The sequence below is a fragment of the Schistocerca serialis genome, chromosome 6 (genome assembly GCF_023864345.2).
Source record: "Schistocerca serialis cubense isolate TAMUIC-IGC-003099 chromosome 6, iqSchSeri2.2, whole genome shotgun sequence".
In the NCBI taxonomy this organism is placed as follows: Eukaryota; Metazoa; Arthropoda; class Insecta; order Orthoptera; family Acrididae; genus Schistocerca; species Schistocerca serialis.
Window position 1 is genome coordinate 78544980 of NC_064643.1, and position 22577 is coordinate 78567556.

Sequence of the window (22577 nt, forward strand, 5' to 3'; positions counted from 1 at the left end):
GGACCTTCTTATTGACGATGAAACACAGAAATTGAATCCGAATTTAATACAAAAGGCATAATGCCAACTTAACTACAAGAGGACTGACACTCGAACTTTCTATGATTTGAACCTCTCCTTTGAGTCCAGTTTCAGATTCCGATGCTTCACATCACATTTACTGTATCCCTTCGACCTTGTTATTGACGATGAAACACAGAAATTGCATCCGAATTTAATACAAAAGGCACAATGCCGATTTAAGTACAAGAGGACTGACACTCTAACTTTCTATGATTTGAACCTCTCCTGTGAGTCCAGTTTTAGATTCCGATGCCTCACTTCAGGTTTATTGTATACATTGGACCTTCGTATTGACTATGAAGCACAGAAATTGCATCGAAATTTAATACAAAAGGCACAATGCCGACTTAAGTACAAGAGTACTGACACTCAAACTTTCTATGATTTGAACCTCTCCTGTGAGTCCAGTTTTAGATTCCGATGCTTCACTTCAGGTTTACTGTATACCTTGGACCTTCTTATTGACGATGAAACACAGAAATTGCATCCTAATTTAATACAAAAGGACAATGCCGACTTAAGTACAAGAGGACTGACTCTTCTTACATCCTATGATTTGAACCTCTCCTGTGAGACCGGTTTTAGATTCCGATGCTTTACTTCGGGATTACTGTATCCCTTGGACCTTCTTATTGACGATGAAACACAGAAATTGCATCCGAATTTAATACAAAAGGCATAATGCCAACTTAACTACAAGAGGACTGACACTCGAACTTTCTATGATTTGAACCTCGCTGTGAAACCTGTTTTAGATTCCGAATCTTCACTTCAGGTATACTGTATACCTTGGACCTTCTTATTGACGATGAAGTACAGAAATTGCATCGGAATTATATTCAAAAGGCACAATGCCGACCTAAGTACAAGAGGACTGACTCTCTAACTTTCTATGATTTGAACCGGTCCTGTTGGTCCAGTTTTAGATTCCGATGTTTCACTTCAGGTTTACTGTATACCCTGGACCGTCTTATTGACGATGAAACACAGAAATAGCATCCGAATTAAATACAAAAGGCACAATGCCGATTTAAGTACAAGAGGACTGACACTCTAACTTTCTATGATTTGAACCTCTCCTGTGAGTCCAATTTTAGATTCCGATGCTTCACTTCTGGTTTACTGTACATCTTGGACCTTCTTATTGACGATGAAACACAGAAATTACATCCGAATTTTATACAAAAGGCACAATGCCGACTTAAGTACAAGAGGACTGACACTCTAACATTCTATGATTAGAACCTCTCCTGTGAGCCCAGTTTTAGATTCCGATGCATCACTTCAGTTTTAGTGTATACCCTGGACTTTCTTATTGACGATGAAGCACATAAATTGCATCGGAATGAAATTCAAAAGGCACAATGCCGACTTAAGTTCAAGTGGACTGACACTCTAACTTTCTAAGACTTGAACCTCTCCTGTGTGTCTAGTTTTAGATTCCGATTCTTCACTTGTGGTTTACTGTATACCTTGGACCTTCTTATTGACGATGAAGCACGGAAATTGTGTCGGAATAAATTCAAAAGGCCCAATGCCGACTTAAGTACAAGAGGACTGACACTCTAACTCTCTATGATTTGAAAAACTCCTGTGAGTCCAGTTTTAGATCCCGATGCTTCACGTCAGGTTTACTGTATACCTTGGACCTTCTTATTGACGATGAAACACAGAAATTGCATCCGAATTCAATACAAAAGGCGCAATGCCGACATAAGTACAAGAGGACTGACACTAAAACTTTCTATGATTTGAACCTCTCCTGTGAGCCCAGTTTTAGATTCCGAAGCTTCACTTCAGGTTTACTGTATACCTTGGACCTTCTTATTGACGATGAAGCACAGAAATTGCATCGGAATTAAATTCAAAAGGCACAATGCCGACCTAAGTACAAGAAGACTGACTCTCTAACATTCTATGATTTGAACCTGTCCTGTTGGTCCAGTTTTAGATTCCGATGTTTCACTTCAGGTTTACTGTATACCTTGGACCGTCTTATTGACGATGAAACACAGAAATTGCATCCGAATTAAATACAAAAGGCACAATGCTGATTTAAGTACAAGAGGACTGACACTCTAACTTTCTATGATTTGAACCTCTCCTGTGAGTCCAGTTTTAGATTCCGATGCTTCACTTCAGGGTTACTGTATACCTTGGACCTTCTTATTGACGATGAAACACAGAAATTGAATCCGAATTTAATACAAAAGGCATAATGCCAACTTAACTACAAGAGGACTGACACTCGAACTTTCTATGATTTGAACCTCTCCTTTGAGTCCAGTTTCAGATTCCGATGCTTCACATCACATTTACTGTATCCCTTCGACCTTGTTATTGACGATGAAACACAGAAATTGCATCCGAATTTAATACAAAAGGCACAATGCCGATTTAAGTACAAGAGGACTGACACTCTAACTTTCTATGATTTGAACCTCTCCTGTGAGTCCAGTTTTAGATTCCGATGCCTCACTTCAGGTTTATTGTATACATTGGACCTTCGTATTGACTATGAAGCACAGAAATTGCATCGAAATTTAATACAAAAGGCACAATGCCGACTTAAGTACAAGAGTACTGACACTCAAACTTTCTATGATTTGAACCTCTCCTGTGAGTCCAGTTTTAGATTCCGATGCTTCACTTCAGGTTTACTGTATACCTTGGACCTTCTTATTGACGATGAAACACAGAAATTGCATCCTAATTTAATACAAAAGGACAATGCCGACTTAAGTACAAGAGGACTGACACTCAAACTTTCTATGATTTGAACCTCTCCTGTGAGTCCAGTTTTAGATTCCGATGCTTCACTTCAGGTTTACTGTATATCTTGGTCCTTCTTATTGACGATGAAACACAGAAATTGATCCAAATTAAATACAAAAGGCACAATGCCGACTTAAGTACAAGAGGACTGACACTCTAACTTTCTATGATTTGAACCTCTCTTGTGAGTCCAGTTTTAGATTCCGATGCTTCACTTCAGGTTTACTGTATATCTTGGTCTTTCTTATTGACGATGAAACACAGAAATTGCATCCGAATTAAATACAAAATGCACAATGCCGACTTACGTACAAGAGGACTGACACTCTAACTTTCTATGATTTGAACCTCTCCTGTGAGTCCAGTTTTAGATTCCGATGCCTCACTTCAGGTTTACTGTATATCCTGGTCCTTCATATTGACGATGAAACACAGAAATTGCATCAAAATTTAATACAAAAGGCACAATGCCGACTTAAGTACAAGAGGACTGACACTCAAACTTTCTATTATTTTAACCTCCCCTGTGAGCCCAGTTTTAGATTCCGATGCTTCACTTCAGGTTTACTGGATACCTTGGACCTTCTGATTGACAATCAAGCACGAAAATTGTGTCGGAATTAAATGCAAAATGCCCAATGCCGACTTAAGTACAAGAGGACTGACTATCTAACTCTCTATGATTTGAACATCTCCTGTGAGCCAAGTTTTAAATTCCGATGCTTCACTTCAGGTTTACTGCAACCCTTGGACCTTCTTATTGACGATGAAACACAAAAACTGCATCCGAATTTAATACAAAAGGCACAATGCCTACTTTAGTAAAAGAGGACTGACACTCTAACTTTCTATGATTTGAACTCCTCCTGTGAGTCCAGTTTTAGATCCCGATGCTTCACTTCAGGTTTACTGTATACCTTGGACCTTCTTATTGACGATGAAACACAGAAATTACATCCGAATTTTATACAAAAGGCACAATGCCGACTTAAGTACGAGAGGACTGACACTCAAACTTTCTATGACTAGAACCTCTCCTGTGAGTCCAGTTTTAGATTCCGATGCATCACTTCAGGTTTACTGTATACCCTGGACTTTCTTATTGACGATGAAGCACATAAATTGCATCGGAATGAAATTCAAAAGGCACATTGCCGAGTTAAGTACAAGAGGACTGACACTCTAACTTTCTATGATTTGAACCTTTCCTGTGAGTCCAGTTTTAGATTCCGATGCTTTACTTCAGGGTTACTGTATACCTTGGACCTGCTTATTGACGATGAAACACAGAAATTGCATTAGAATTTTATACAAAAGGCACAAGGCCGACCTAAGTACAAAAGGACTGACACTCGAACTTTCTATGATTTGAACCTCCCAGTGAAACCTGTTTTAGATTACGATTCTTCACTTCAGGTTCACTGCATTCCTTTTACCTTCTTATTGACGATGAAGCACAGAAATTGCATCCGAATTTAATACAAAAGGCATAATGCCGACTTAACTACAAGAGGACTGACACTCTAACTTTCTATGATTTGAACCTCTCCTTTGAGTCCAGTTTTAGATTCCGATGCTTCACTTCACATTTACTGTATCCCTTCGACCTTGTTATTGACGATGAAACACAGATATTGCATCCGAATTTAATACAAAAGGCACAATGCCGACTTAAGTACAAGAGGAGTGACACTCTAACTTTCTATGATTTGAACCTCTCCTGTGAGTCCAGTTTTAGATTCCGATTCCTCACTTCTGGTTTACTGTATACATTGGACCTTCGTATTGACTATGAAGCACATAAATTGCATCGAAATTTAATACAAAAGGCACAATGCCGACTTAAGTACAATAGGACTGACACACTAACTTTCTATGATTTGAACCTCACCTTCGAGTCCAGTTTAAGATTCCGATGCTTCACTTCAGGTTTACTGTATTCCTTGGAGATTCTTATTGACGACGATACACAGAAATTGCATTGGAATTTAATAGAAAAGGACAATGCCGACTTAAGTACAAGAGGACTGATAGTCTAACTTTCTATGATTTGAACCCCTCCTGTGGGTCCAGTTATAGATTTCGATGCTACACTTCAGGTTTACTGTATACCTTGGTCCTTCTTATTGACGATGAAACACAGAAATTGCATCCGAATTTAATACAAAAGGCCCAATGCCGACTTAAGTACAAGAGGACTGACACTCTAACTTTCTATGATTTGAACCTCTCCTGTGAGTCCAGTTTTAGATTCCGATGCTTCACTTCAGGTTTACTATATACCTTGGACCTTCTTATTGACGATGAAACACAGAAATTGCATCCGAATTTAATACAAAATGCACAATGACAACTTAAGCACAGGAGAACTGACACTCTACCTTTCTATGATTTGAACCTCTCCTGTGAGTCCAGTTTTAGATTCCGATTCTTCACTTCAGGTTTACTGTATACCTTGGACCTTCTTATTGACGATGAAACACAGAAATTGCATCCGTATTTAATACAAAGGGCACAATGCCGACTTAAGTACAAGAAGACTGACACTCTAACTTTCTATCATTTGAAGCTCTCCTGTGAGTCCAGTTTTAGATTCCGATGCTTCACTTCAGGTTTACTGTATACCTTGGACCTTGTTATTGACGATGAACCACAGAAATTGCATCCTAATTTAATACAAAAGGCACAATGCCGCCTTAAGTACAAGCTGACGTACACTCTAACTTTCTATGATTTGAATCTCTCCTGTGAGTTTAGTTTTCGATTCTGATGCTTCACTTCAGGTTTACTGTATACCTTGGACCTTCTTATTGACGATGAAACACAGAAATTGCATCCGAATTTAATACAAAAGGCACAATGTCGACTTAAGTACAAGAGGACTGCCCCTCTAACTTTCTATGATTTGAACCTTTCCTGTGAGTCCAGTTTTAGATTCCGATGCTTCTCTTCAGGTTAACTGTATACCTCGGACCTTCTTATTGACGATGAATCACAGAAATTGCATCCTAATTTAATACAAACGGCACAATGCCGCCTTAAGTACAAGAGGACGTACACTCTAACTTTTTATGATTTGAATCTCTCCTGTGAGTCTAGTTTTAGATTCCGATGCTTCACTTCAGGTTTACTGTATACCTTGGACCTTCTTATTGACGATGAAGCACAGAAATTGCTTCGGAATCAAATTCAAAAAGCACAATGCCGACTAAAGTACAAGTGGACTGACATTCTAAATTTCTAAGATTTGAACCTCTCCTGTGAGTCCAGTTTTAGATTCCGATTCTTCACTTCAGGTTTACTGTATACCTTGGACCTTCTTATTGACGATGAAGCACGGAAAATGTGTCGGAATGAGATTCAAAAGGCCCAATGCCGACTTCAGTACAAGAGGACTGACACTCTAACTCTCTATTATTTGAACATCTCCTGTGAGCCCAGTTTTAAATTCCGATGCTTCACTTCAGGTTTACTGCAGCCCTTGGACATTCTTATTGACGATGAAACACAGAAATTGCATCCGAATTTAATACAAAAGGCACAATGCCGACTTATGTACAAGAGGACTGACACTCTAACTTTCTATGATTTGAACCTCTCCTGTGAGCCCAGATTTAGATTCCGATGCTTCACTTCAGGTTTACTGTATACCTTGGACCTCCTTATTGACGATGAAGCACAGATATTGCATCGGAATTAAACTCAAAAGGCACAATGCCAAGTTAAATACGAGAGGGCTGACACTCTTACTTTCCGTGATTTGAACCTCTCCTGTGAGTCCAGTTTTAGATCCCGATGCTTCACTTCAGGTTTACTGTATACCTTGGACCTTCTTATTGACGATGAAAAACGGAAAATGTGTCGGAATGAAATTCAAAAGGCACAATGCCGACTTATGTACAAGAGGACTGACACTCTAACTTTCTATGATTTGAACCTCTCCTGTGAGCCCAGATTTAGATTCCGATGCTTCACTTCAGGTTTACTGTATACCTTGGACCTCCTTATTGACGATGAAGCACAGATATTGCATCGGAATTAAACTCAAAAGGCACAATGCCAAGTTAAATACGAGAGGGCTGACACTCTTACTTTCCGTGATTTGAACCTCTCCTGTGAGTCCAGTTTTAGATCCCGATGCTTCACTTCAGGTTTACTGTATACCTTGGACCTTCTTATTGACGATGAAAAACGGAAAATGTGTCGGAATGAAATTCAAAAGGCCCAATGCCGACTTCAGTACAAGAGGACTGACACTCTAACTCTCCATGATTTGAACATCTCCAGTGAGCCCAGTTTTAAATTCCGATGCTTCACTTCAGGTTTACTGCAGCCCTTGGACCTTCTTATTGACGATGAAACACAGAAATTGCATCCGAAGTTAATACAAAAGGCACAATGCCGACTTAAGTACAAGAGGACTGACACTCTAACTTTCTATGATTTGAACCTCTCCTGAGAGTCCAGTTTTAGATTCCGATGCTTTACTTCAGGTTTACTGTATACCTTGGACCTTCTTGTTGACGATGAAGCACAGAAATTGGATCGGAATTAAATCCAAAAGACACAATGCCAACTTAAGTACAAGAGGACTGATACTCTTTCTATGATTTGAACCTCTCCTGTGCGTCCAGTTTTAGATTCCGATGCCTCACTTCAGGTTTACTGTATCCCTTCGACCTTCTTATTGACGATGAAACACAGAAATTGTATCGGAATTAAATACAAAAGGCACAATGCCAACTTAAGTACAAGAGAACTGACACTTCTTACTTTCTATGATAAGAACCTTTCCTGTGAGTCCTGTTTCAGATTCCGATACTTCACTTCAGGTTTACTGTATGCCTTGGACCGTCTTATTGACGATGAAGCACAGAAATTGCATCGGAATTTAATACAAAAGCACAATGCCGACTTAAGTACAAGAGGACTGACACTTTAACTTAATATGATTTGAACCTCTCCTGTGAGTCCAGTCTTAGATTCCGATGCTTCACTTCAGGATTACTGTATACCTTAGACCTACTTATTGACGATGAAACACAGTAATTGCATCCGAATTTAATACAAAAGGCACAATGCCGACTTAAGTACAAGTGGACTGACACTCTAACGTTCTATGATTTGAACCTCTCCTGTAAGTCCAGTTTTTGATTCCTATGCTTCACTTCAGGTTTACTGTATACCTCGGACCTTCCTATTGACGATGAAACACAGAAATTGTATCATAATTGAATACAAACGGCACAATGCCGACTTAAGTACAAGAGGACTGACACTCTAACTTTCTATGATTTGAACCTCTCCTGTGAGTCCAGTTTTAGTTTCCGATGCTTCACTTCAGGTTTACTGTATACATCGGACCTTATTATTGATGATGAAACTCAGAAATTGCATCCTAATTTAATAAATAAGGCACAATGCCGACTTAAGTATAAGAGGACTGACACTCTAACTTTATATGATTTGAAACTCTCCTGTGAATCTAGTTTTAGGTTCCGATTCTTCACTTCAGGTTTACTGTATCCCTTGGACCTTCTTATTAAAGATGAAACACAGAAATTGTATCGGAATTAAATACAAAAGGCACAATGCCGACCTAAGTACAAGAGAGACTGACACTTCTTACATTCTATGATTTGAACCTCTCCTATGAGACCGGTTTTTGATTCCGATGCATCACTTCAAGTTTACTGTATCCCTTGGACCTTCTTATTGACGATGAAACACAGAAATTTCATCCGTATTTAATACAAATGGCACAATGCCGACTTAAGTACAAGAGGACTGACGCTCAAACTATCTATGATTTGAACCTCTCCTGTGAGTCCAGTTTTAGATTCCGATGCTTCACTTCAGGTTTACTGTATACCTTGGAACTTCGTATTGACGATGAAACACAGAAATTGCATCCGAATTTAGTACAGAAGGCACAAGCCGACTTAGTTACAAGAGGTCAGACACCCTAAATTTCTATGATTTGAACCTCTCCTGTGAGTCCCGTTTTAGATTCCGATGCTTCACTTCAGGTTTACTGTATCCCTTGGACCTTCCCATTGACGATGAAAAACAGAAATTGCATCGGAATTTAATGCAAAAGGTTCAATGCCGACTTAGGTACAAGAGGACTGACACTCTAACTATCTATGATGTGAACCTCTCCTGTGATTCCAGATTTAGATTCCGATGCTTCACTTCAGGTTTACTGTATACCTTGGACCTTCTTCTTGACGATGAATCACAGAAGTTGCATCCGAATTTAATACAAAAGGCACAATGCCGACTTAAGTACAAGAGGACTGACACTCTAACTTTTTATAATTTGAACCTCTCCTGTGAGTCCAGTTTCAGATTCCGATGCTTCACTTCAGGTTTACTATATACCTTGGACCTTCTTATTGACGATAAAACACAGAAATTGCATCAGAATTTAATACAGAAGTGACAATGCCGACTTAAGCACAAGAGGACTGACACACTACCTTTCTATGATTTGAACCTCTCCTGTGAGTCCAGTTTTAGATTCCGATGATTCACTTCAGGTTTACTGTATACCTTCGACCTTCTTATTGGCGATGATACACAAAATTGCATACGAATTTAATACAAAAGGCACAATGCCGATTTAACTAAAAGAGGACATACACTTAACTTTCTATGATTTGAACCTCTCCTGTGAGTCCAGTTTTAGATTCCGATGCTTCACTTCAGGTTTACTGTATACCTTGGACCTTCTTATTGACGATGAACCACAGAAAATGCATCCTAATTTAATACAAAAGGCCCAATGCAGACTTAAGTACAAAAGGACGTACACTCTAACTTTCTAAGATCTGAATCTCTCCTGTGAGTCCAGTTTTAGATTCCGATGCTTCACTTCAGGATTACTGTATACCTTGGACCTTCTAATTGACGATGAAACACAGCAATTGCATCCGAATTTAATACAAAAGGCACAATGTCGAATTAAGTACAAGAGGACTGATACTCTAACTTTCTATGATTTGAAACTTTCCTGTGAGTTCAGTTTTGGATTCTGATGCTTCACTTCAGGTTAACTGTATACCTCGGACCTTCTTATTGACGATGAAACACAGAAATTTGCATCCTAATTTAATACAAATGGCACAATGCCGACTTAAGTTCTAGAGGACTGACTTTCTAACCTTCTATGAATTGAACCTCTCCTGTGAGTCCAGTTTTAGATTCCGATGCTTCACTTCAGGTTTACTGTATCCCTTGAACCTTCTTATTGACAATGAATCACAGAAATTGCATTCGAATTTAGTACAAAAGGTACAATGCCGACTTAAGTACAAGAGGACTGACACTCTAACATCCTATGATTTGAACCTCTCCTGTGAGACCAGTTTTATATTCCGATGCTTCACTTCAGGTTTACTGTATACCTAGGACTTTCTTCTTAACGATGAAACACTGAAATTGCATCCTAAATTAATACAAGAGGCACAATGCCGACTTAAGTAAAAGAGGATTGACACTCTAACTTTCTATGATTTGAACCTCTCCTGTGAGTCCAGTTTTAGATTCCGATGCTTCACTTCAGGGTTACTGTATACCTTGGACTTTCTTATTGACGATGAAACACAATAATTGCATCCGAATCTAATACAAAAGGCACAATGCCGACTTACGTACAAGTGGACTGACACTCTAACTTTCCATAGTTTGATCCTCTCCTGTGGGTCCAGTTTCAGATTCCGATGCTTCACTTCAGGTTTACTGTATACCTTGGAACTTCTTATTGACGATGAAGCACAGACGTTGCATCGGAATTTAATACTAAAGGCACAATGCCGACTTAAGTACAAGACGACTGACACTCTAACTTTCTATGAGTTGAACCTCTCCTGTGAGTCCAGTTTTAGATTCCGATGCTTCACATCAGGTTTACTGTATACCTTGGACTTTTTTATTGATGATGAAACTCAATAATTGCATCCAAATTTAATACAAAAATCACAATGCCAACTTAAGTACAAGTGGACTGACACTCTAACTTTCTATTGTTTGAACCTCCCTTGTGGGTCCAATTGCAGATTCCGATTCTTCCCTGCAGGTATATTGTATCCCTTGCACTTTCTATTTGACTATGAAACACAGAAATTGCATCGTAATTAAATACAAAAGGCACAATGCCCCCACCAGTACAAGAAGACTGACTCCTCTTACTATCTATGTTATGAACCTTTAGTGTGAGACCAGCTTCAGATTCTGATGCTTCACTTTAGTTTTACTGTATCCCTTGGACCATCTTGTTAACGATGAAACACAGAAATTGCATCGTAATAAAATACAAAAGCCACAAGGCCGACTTCAGTACAAGAAGACTGACTCTTCTTACTATCTACATAATGAACCTTTAGTGTGAGACCAGTTTTAGATTCCGATGCTTCACTTCAGGTTTACTGTATACCTTCGACCTTCTTATTGACGATGAAGCACAGAAATTGCATCGGAATTAATTTTAAAATGCACGATGCCGACTTAAGTACAAGAGGACTGACACTCTAACTTTCTATGATTTGAACCTCTCCTGTGAGTTCAGTTTTAGATTCCGATGCTTCACTTAAGGTTTACTGTATCCCTTGGACCATCTTATTGACGATGAAACACAGAAATTGCATCCGAATTAAATACAAATGGCACAATGCCGACTCATGTACAAGAGGACTGACACTCTAACCTTCTGTGATTTGAACCTCTCCTGTGAGTCCAGTTTTCGATTCGGATGCTTCACTTCAGGTTTACTGTATACCTTGGACTTTCTTATTGACGATGAAACACAATAATTGCATCCAAATTTAATACAAAAGGCACAATGCCGACTTACGTACAAGTGGACTGACACTCTAACTTTCTATAGTTTGATCCTCGCCTGTGGGTCCAGTTTTAGATTCCGATGCTTCACTGCAGGTTTATTGTATCCCTTGCACCTTCTAATTGACTATGAAACACAGAAATTGCATCGTAATTAAATACAAAAGGCACAATGCCGACTTCAGTACAAGAGGACTGACTCCTCTTACTATCTATGTTATGAACCTATAGTGTGAGACCAGTTTTAGATTCCGATGCCTCACTTCAGGTTTACTGTATGCCTTGGACCTCCTTCTTGACGATGAAACACAGAAATTGCATCCGAATTTAATACAAAAGGCACAAGGCCGACTTATGCACAAGAGGACTGACACTCTAACTTTCTATGATTTGAACCTCACCTGTGAGTCCAGTTTTAGTTTCCAATGCTTCACTTCAGCTTTACTGTATACCTTGGACCTTCTTAATGACGATGCACCACAGAAATTGCATCCTAATTTAATACAAAAGGCACAATGCAGACTTAAGTACAAGAGGACGTACACTCCAACTTTCTATGATCTGAATATCTCTTGTGAGTCCAGTTTTAGATACCGATGCTTCTCTTCAGGGTTACTGTATATCTTGGACCTTCTTATTGACGATGAAACACAGATATTGCATCCGAATGTAATACAAAAGGCACAATGTCGACATAAGTACAAGAGGACTTACACTCTAACTTTCTATGATTTGAACCTCTCCTGTGGGTCCAGTTTTAGATTCCGATGCTTCACTTCAGGTTTACTGTATCCCTTGGACCTTCTTATTGACAATGAATCACAGAAATTGCATTCGAATTTAGTACAAAAGGCACAATGCCGACTTAAGTACAAGAGGACTGACACTCTAACTTTCTATGATTTGAACCTCTCCTGTGAGTCCAGTTTTAGATTCCTATTCTTCACTTCAGGTTTACTGTATACCTTGGCCTTTCTTATTGACGATGAAACACAATAATTGCATCCGAATTTAATACAAAAGGCACAATTCCGACTTACGTACAAGTGGACTGACACTCTAACTTTCTATAGTTTGATCCTCTCCTGTGAGTCCAGTTTCAGATTCCGATGCATCACTGCAGGTTTATTGTATCCCTTGCACCATCTAATTGACTATGAAACACAGAAATTGCATCGTAATTAAATACAAAAGGCACAATGCCGACTTCAGTACAAGAGGACTGACTCCTCTTACTATCTATGTTATGAACCTATAGTGTGAGACCAGGTTTAGATTCTGATGCTTCACTTCAGGGTTACTGTATATCTTGGACCTTCTTATTGACGATTAAACACAGAAATTGCATCAGAATTTAATACAAAAGTCACAATGCCGACTTATGCACAAGAGGACTGACACTCTACCTTTCTATGGTTTGAACCTCTCCTGTGAGTCCAGTTATAGATTCCGATGCTTCACTTCAGGTTTCTGTATACCTTGGACCTTCTTCTTGACGATGAAAAACAGAAATTGCATCGTAATTGAATACAAAAGCCACACAGCCGACTTCAGTACAAGAAGACTGACTCTCCTTACTATCTATGTTATGAACCTTTAGTGTGAGACCAGTTTTAGATTACGATGCTTCACTTCAGGTCTACTGTATACCTTGGACCTTCTTATTGACGATGAAGCACAGAAATTGCATCGGAATTAAATTCAAAATGCACAATGCCGACTTAAGTACAAGAGGACTGACACTCTAACTTTCTACGATTTGAACCTCTCCTGTGAGTCCAGTTTTAGATTCCGATGCTTCACTTCTGGTTTACTGTATACCTTGGACCTTCATATTGACGATGAAGCATAGAAATTGCATCGGAATTAAATTCAAAAGGCACAATGCCTACTTAGGTACAAGAGGACTCACACTCTAACTTTCTATGATTTGTACCTCTCCTGTGAGTAAAGTTTTAGATTCCGATGCTTCACTTCAGGTTGACTGTATCCCTTGGACTTTCTTATTGACGATGAAAAACAGAAATTGCATCCGAATTAAATACAAGTGGCACAATGCCGACTTAAGTACAAGAGGACTGACTCTCTAACCTTCTATGATTTGAACCTCTCCTGTGAGTCCAGTTTTCGATTCCAATGCTTCACTTCAGGTTTACTGTATACCTTGGACCTTTTTATTGAAGTTGAAACACAGAAATTGCATCCGAATTTAATACAAAAGGCACTATGCCGACTTAAGTACAAGAGGACTGACACTCTAACTTTCTATGATGTGAACCCCTCCTGTGAGTCCAGATTCAGATTCAGATGCTTCCCTTCAGGTTTACTGTATACCTTGGACCTTCTTATTGACGATGAAGCACAGACGTTGCATCGGAATTTAATACAAAAGGCAAAATGTCGACTTAAGTACAAGTGGACTGACACTCTAACTTTCTATGATTTGAACCTCTCCTGTGAGTCCAGTTTGAGATTCCGTTGCTTCACTTCAGGTTTACTGTATACCTTGGACCTTCTTATTGACGATGAAGCACTGAAATTGCATCCGAATGTAATACAAAATGCACTATGCCGACTTAAGTATAAGAGGACTGACTCTCTAGCCTTCTGTGATTTGAACGTCTCCTGTGAATCCAGTTACAGATTGAGATGCTTCACTTCAGGTTTACTGTATACCTCGGACCTTCTTATTGACGATGAAACACAGAATTGCATCCTAATTTAATACAAAAGGCACAATGCCGACTTAAGTACTAGAGGACTGACTTTCAAACTTTCTATGATTTGAACCTCTCCTGTGGATCCAGTTTTAGATTCCAATGCTTCACTTTGGGTTTGCTATATCCCTTGCACTTTCTTATGGACAATGAATAACAGAAATTGCATCTGAATTTAATACATAAAGCACAATGCCGACTTAAGTACAAGAGGACTGACACACTAACATTCTATGATTTGAACCCCTCCTGTGAGTCCAGTTTCAGATTCAGATGCTTCACTTCAGGTTTACTGTATACCTTGGACCCTCTTATTGACGATGAAGCACAGACGTTGCATCGGAATTTAATACAAAAGGCACAATGCCGACTTAAGTACAAGAGGACTGACACTCTAATTTTCTATGAGTTGAACCTCTCCTGTGAGTCCAGTTTTACATTCCGATGCTTTACTTCAGGTTTACTGTATACCTTGGACTTTCTTATTGACGATGAAACTCAATAATTGCATCCGAATCTAATACAAAAGCCACAATGCCGACTGAAGTACAAGTGGACTGACACTCTAACTTTCTATTGTTTGAACCTCTCCTGTGGGTCCAGTTTCAGATTCCGATTCTTCACTGCAGGTTTATTGTACCCCTTGCACTTTCTAATTGACTATGAAACACAGAAATTGCATCGTAATTAAATACAAAAGGCACAATGCCGACTTCAGTACAAGAAGACTGACTCCTCTTACTATCTATGTTATGAACCTTTAGTGTGAGACCAGTTTTAGATTCCGATGCTTCACTTCAGTTTTGCTGTATCTCTTGGACCTTCTTGTTGACGATGAAACACAGATATTGCATCGTAATTAAATACAAAAGCCACAAGGCCGACTTCAGTACAAGAAGACTGACTCTTCTTACTATCTATGTTATGAACCTTTAGTGTGAGACCAGTTTTAGATTCCGATGCTTCACTTCAGGTCTACTGTATACCTTGGACCTTCTTATTGACGATGAAACACAGAAAATGCATCCGAATTTAATACAAAAGGCACTATGCCGACTTAAGTACAAGAGGACTGACACTCTAACTTTCTATGATGTGAACCCCTCCTGTGAGTCTAGTTTCAGATTCAGGTGCTTCACTTCAGGTTTACTGTATACCTTGGACCTTCTTATTGGCGATGAAGCGCAGAAATTGCATCCGAATTTAATACAAAAGGCACTATGCCTTCTTAAGTAAAAGAGGACTGACTAAATTTCTGTGATTTGAACCTCTCCTTTGAGTCCAGTTACATATTCAGATGCTTCACTTCAGGATTACTGTATACCTCGGACCTTCTTATTGACGATGAAACACAGAAATTGCATCCTAATTTAATACAAAAGGCACAATGCCGACTTAAGTACTAGAGGACTGGCTTTCAAACTTTCTATGATTTGAACCTCTGCTGTGGGTCCAGTTTTAGATTCCAATGCTTCACTTCAGGTTTGCTGTATCCCTTGGACTTTCTTATTGACAATAAATAACAGAAATTGCATCGGAATTTAATACAAAAGGCACAATGCCGACTTAAGTACAAGACGACTGACACTCTAACTTTCTATGAGTTGAACCTCTCCTGTGAGTCCAGTTTTAGATTCCGATGCTTCACATCAGGTTTACTGTATACCTTGGACTTTCTTATTGATGATGAAACTCAATAATTGCATCCGAATTTAATACAAAAGGCACAATGCCGACTTAAGTACAAGTGGACTGACACTCTAACTTTCTATTGTTTGAACCTCCCCTGTGGGTCCAATTGCAGATTCCGATTCTTCACTGCAGGTATATTGTATCCCTTGCACTTTCTAATTGACTATGAAACACAGAAATTGCATCGTAATTAAATACAAAATGCACAATGCCGACTTCAGTACAAGAAGACTGTCTCCTCTTACTATCTATGTTATGAACCTATAGTGTGAGACCAGTTTTAGATTCCGATGCTTCACTTCAGGTCTACTGTATACCTTCGACTTGCTTATTGACGATGAAGCACAGTAATTGCATCGGAATTAAATTCAAAATGCACAATGCCGACTCAAGTACAAGAGGTTTGACACCCTAACTTTTTACGATTTGAACCTCTCCTGTGAATCCAGTTTTAGATTCCGATGCTTCACTTCTGGTTTACTGTATACCTTGGAACTTCATATTGACGATGAAGGATAGAAATTGCATCGGAATTAAATTCAGAAGGCACAATGCCGACTTAGGTACAAGAGGACTGACACTCTAACTTTCTATAATTTGAACCTCTCCTGTGAGTTCAGTTTTAGATTCCGATGCTTCACTTCAGGTTTACTGTATCCCTTGGACTTTCTTATTGACGATGAAAAACAGAAATTGCATTCGAATTAAATACAAATGGCACAATGCCGACTTAAGTACAAGAGGACTGACTCTATAACATTCTATGATTTGAACCTCTCCTGTGAGTCCAGTTTTCGATTCCAATGCATCACTTCAGGTTTACTGTATACCTTGGACCTTCTTATTGACGATGAAACACAGAAAAAGCATCCGAATTTAATACAAAAGGCACTATGCCGACTTAAGAACAAGAGGACTGACACTCTAACTTTCTATGATGTGAACCCCTCCTGTGAGTCCAGTTTCAGATTCCGATGCTTCACTTCAGGTTTACTGTATACCTCGGACCTTCTTATTGACGATGAAACACAGTAATTGCATCCTAATTTAATACAAAAGGCACAATGCCGACTTAAGTACTAGAGGACTGACTTTCAAACTTTCTATGATTTGAACCTCTGCTGTGGGTCCAGTTTTAGATTCCAATGCTTCACTTCAGGTTTGCTGTATCCCTTGGACTTTCTTATTGACAATAAATAACAGAAATTGCATCCGAATTTAATACAAAGGCACAATGCCGACTTAAGTACAAGAGGACTGACACTCTAACAATCTATGATTTGAACCTTTTCTGTGAGTCCAGTTTCAGATTCAGATGCTTCACTTCAGGTTTACTGTATACCTTGGAACTTCTTATTGACGGTGAAGCACAGACGTTGCATCGGAATGTAATACAAAAGGCACAATGCCGACTTAAGTACAAGAGGACTGACACTCTGACTTTCTATGAGTTGAACCTCTCCTATGAGTCCAGTTTTAGATTCCGATGCTTCACTTCAGGTTTACTGTATACCTTGGACTTTCTTATTGATGATGAAACTCAATAATTGCATCCGAATTGAATACAAAAGGCACAATGCCGACTTAAGTACAAGTGGACTGACACTCTACCTTTCTATTGTTTGAACCTCTCCTGTGAGTCCAGTTACAGATTCCGATTCTTCACTGCAGGTTTATTGTATCCCTTGCACTTTCTAATTGACTATGAAACACAGAAATTGCATCGTAATTAAATACAAAAGGCACAATGCCGACACCAGTACAAGAAGACTGACTCCTCTTACTATCTATGTCATGAACCTTTAGTGTGAGATCAGCTTTAGATTCTGATGCTTCACTTCAGTTTTACTGTGTCCCTTGGACCTTCTTGTTAACGATGAAACACAGAAATTGCATCGTAATTAAATACATAAGCCACAAGGTCGACTTCAGTACAAGAAGACTGACTCTTCTTACTATCTACGCTATGAACCTTTAGTGTGAGACCAGTTTTAGATTCCGATGCTTCACTTTAGGTTTACTGTAAACCTTGGACCTTCTTATTGACGATGAAGCACAGAAATTGCATCGGAATTAATTTTAAAATGCACGATGCCGACTTAAGTACAAGAGGACTGACACTCTAACTTTCTATGATTTGAACCTCTCCTGTGAGTTCAGTTTTAGATTCCGATGCTTCACTTAAGGTTTACTGTACCCCTTGGACCATCTTATTGACGATGAAACACAGAAATTGCATCTGAATTAAATACAAACGGCACATTGCCGACTTATGTACAAGAGGACTGACACTCTAACCTTCTATGATTTGAACCTCTCCTGTGAGTCCAATTTTCGATTCGGATGCTTCACTTCAGGTTTACTGTATACCTTGGACTTTCTTATTGACGATGAAACACAATAATTGCATCCGAATTTAATAGAAAAGGCACAATGCCGACTTACGTACAAGTGGACTGACACTCTAATTTTCTATAGTTTGATCCTCGCCTGTGGGTCCAGTTTTAGATTCCGATGCTTCACTGCAGGTTTATTGTATCCCTTGCACCTTCTAATTGACTATGAAACACAGAAATTGCATCGTAATTAAATACAAAAGGCACAATGCCGACTTCAGTACAAGAGGACTGACTCCTCTTACTATCTATGTTATGAACCTGTAGTGTGAGACCAGTTTTAGATTCCGATGCTTCACTTCAGGTTTACTGTATACCTTGGACCTCCTTCTTGACGATGAAACACAGAAATTGCATCCGAATTTAATACAAAAGGCACAATGCCGACTTAAGTACAAGAGGACTGACACTCTAACTTTTTATGATTTGAACCACTCCTGTGAGTCCAGTTTCTGATTCCGATGCTTCACTTCAGGTTTACTATATACCTTGGACCTTCTTATTGACGATAAAACACAGAAATTGCATCAGAATTTAATACAAAAGTCACAATGCCGACTTATGCACAAGAGGACTGACACTCTACCTTTCTATGGTTTGAACCTCTCCTGTGAGTCTAGTTATAGATTCCGATGCTTCACTTCAGGTTTCTGTATACCTTGGACCTTCTTATTGGCGATGAAACACAGAAATTGCATATGAATTTAATACAAAAGGCACAATGCCGACTTAAGTACAAGAGGACTGACACTCTAACTTTCTATGATTTGAACCTCTCCTGTGAGTCCAGTTTTTGTTTCCAATGCTTCACTTCAGCTTTACTGTATACCTTGGACCTTCTTATTGACGATGCACCACAGAAATTGCATCCTAATTTAATACAAAAGGCACAATGCAGACTTAAGTACAAGAGGACGTACACTCTAACTTACTATGATCTGAATATCTCCTGTGAGCCCAGTTTTAGATACCGATGCTTCACTTTAGGATTACTGCATATCTTGGACCTTCTTATTGACGATGAAACACAGATATTGCATCCGAATGTAATACAAAAGGCACAATGTCGACATAAGTACAAGAGGACTGACACTCTAACTTTCTATGATTTGAACCTCTCCTGTGGGTCCAGTTTTAGATTCCGATGCTTCACTTCAGGTTTACTGTATCCCTTGGACCTTCTTCTTGACGATGAAACACAGAAATTGCTTGGTAATTGAATACAAAAGCCACACTGCCGACTTCAGTACAAGAAGACTGACTCTTCTTACTATCTATGTTATGATCCTTTAGTGTGAGACCAGTTTTAGATTCCGATGCTTCACTTCAGTTTTGCTGTATCTCTTGGACCTTCTTGTTGACGATGAAACACAGATATTGCACCGTAATTAAATACAAAAGCCACAAGGCCGACTTCAGTACAAGAAGACTGACTCTTCTTACTATCTATGCTATGAACCTTTAGTGTGAGACCAGTTTTAGATTCCGATGCTTCACTTCAGGTCTACTGTATACCTTGGACCTTCTTATTGACGATGAAGCACAGAAATTGCATCGGATTTAAATTCAAAATGCACAATGCCGACATAAGTACAAGAGGACTGACACTCTAACTTTCTACGATTTGAACCTCTCCTGTGAGTCCAGTTTTAGATTCCGATGCTTCACTTCTGGTTTACTGTATACCTTGGACCTTCATATTGACGATGAAGCATAGAAACTGCATCGGAATTAAATTCAAAAGGCACAATGCCGACTTAGGTACAAGAGGACAGACACTCTAACTTTCTATGATTTGAAAATCTCCTGTGAGTTCAGTTTTAGATTCCGATGCTTCACTTCAGGTTTACTGTATCCCTTGGACTTTCTTATTGGCGATGAAAAACAGAAATTGCATCCGAATTAAATACAAATGGCACAATGCCGACTTAAGTACAAGAGGACTGACTCTCTAACCTTCTATGATTTGAACCTCTCCTGTGAGTCCAGTTTTCGATTCCAATGCTTCACTTCAGGTTTACTGTATACCTTGGACCTTCTTCTTGACGATGAAACACAGAAATTGCATCCGAATTTAATACAAAAGGCACTATGCCGACTTAAGTACAAGAGGACTGACACTCTAACTTTCTATGATGTGAACCCCTCCTGTGAGACCAGTTTCAGATTCAGATGCTTCACTTCAGGTTTACTGTATACCTTGGACCTTCTTATTGACGATGAAGCACAGAAGTTGCATCGGAATTTAATACAAAAGGCACAATGTCGACTGAAGTACAAGAGGACTGACACTCTAACTTTCTATGATTTGAACCTCTCCTGTGAGTCCAGTTTTAGATTCCGATGCTTCACTTCAGGTTTACTGTATACCTTGGACCTTCTTATTGACGATGAAGCACAGAAATTGCATCCGAATTTAATACAAATGGCACTCTGCCGACTTAAGTACAAGAGGACTGACACTCAAACTATCTATGATTTGAACCTCTCCTGTGAGTCCAGTTACAGATTGAGATGCTTCACTTCAGGTTTACTGTATACCGTGGACCTTCTTATTGACGATGAAACTTAAAAATTGCACACTAATTTAATACAAAAGGCACAATGCCGACTTAAGTACAAGTGGACTGACACTCTACCTTTCTATTGTTTGAACCTCTCCTGTGAGTCCAGTTACAGATTCCGATTCTTCACTGCAGGTTTATTGTATCCCTTGCACTTTCTAATTGACTATGAAACACAGAAATTGCATCGTAATTAAATACAAAAGGCACAATGCCGACACCAGTACAAGAAGACTGACTCCTCTTACTATCTATGTTATGAACCTTTAGTGTGAGATCAGCTTATATTCTGATGCTTCACTTCAGTTTTACTGTATCCCTTGGACCTTCTTGTTAACGATGAAACACAGAAATTGCATCGTAATTAAATACAAAAGCCACAAGGTCGACTTCAGTACAAGAAGACTGACTCTTCTTACTATCTACGCTATGAACCTTTAGTGTGAGACCAGTTTTAGATTCCGATGCTTCACTTTAGGTTTACTGTATACCTTGGACCTTCTTATTGACGATGAAGCACAGAAATTGCATCGGAATTAATTTTAAAATGCACGATGCCGACTTAAGTACAAGAGGACTGACACTCTAACTTTCTATGATTTGAACCTCTCCTGTGAGTTCAGTTTTAGATTCCGATGCTTCACTTAAGGTTTACTGTATCCCTTGGACCATCTTATTGACGATGAAACACAGAAATTGCATCTGAATTAAATACAAACGGCACAATGCCGACTCATGTACAAGAGGACTGACACTCTAACCTTCTATGATTTGAACCTCTCCTGTGAGTGCAGTTTTCGATTCGGATGCTTCACTTCAGGTTTACTGTATACCTTGGACTTTCTTATTGACGATGAAACACAATAATTGCATCCGAATTTAATACAAAAGGCACAATGCCGAATTACGTACAAGTGGACTGACACTCTAATTTTCTATAGTTTGATCCTCGCCTGTGGGTCCAGTTTTAGATTCCGATGCTTCACTGCAGGTTTATTGTATCCCTTTCACCTTCTAATTGACTATGAAACACAGAAATTGCATCGTAATTAAATACAAAAGGCACAATGCCGAATTCAGTACAAAAGGGCTGACTCCTCTTACTATCTATGATATGAACCTATAGTGTGAGACCAGTTTTAGATTCCGATGCTTCACTTCAGGTTTACTGTATACCTTGGACCTCCTTCTTGACGATGAAACACAGAAATTGCATCCGAATTTAATACAAAAGGCACAATGCCGACTTAAGTACAAGAGGACTGACACTCTAACTTTTTATGATTTGAACCACTCCTGTGATTCCAGTTTCTGATTCCGATGCTTCACTTCAGGTTTACTATATACCTTGGACCTTCTTATTGACGATAAAACACAGAAATTGCATCAGAATTTAATACAAAAGTCACAATGCCGACTTATGCACAAGAGGACTGACACTCTACCTTTCTATGGTTTGAACCTCTCCTGTGAGTCTAGTTATAGATTCCGATGCTTCACTTCAGGTTTCTGTATACCTTGGACCTTCT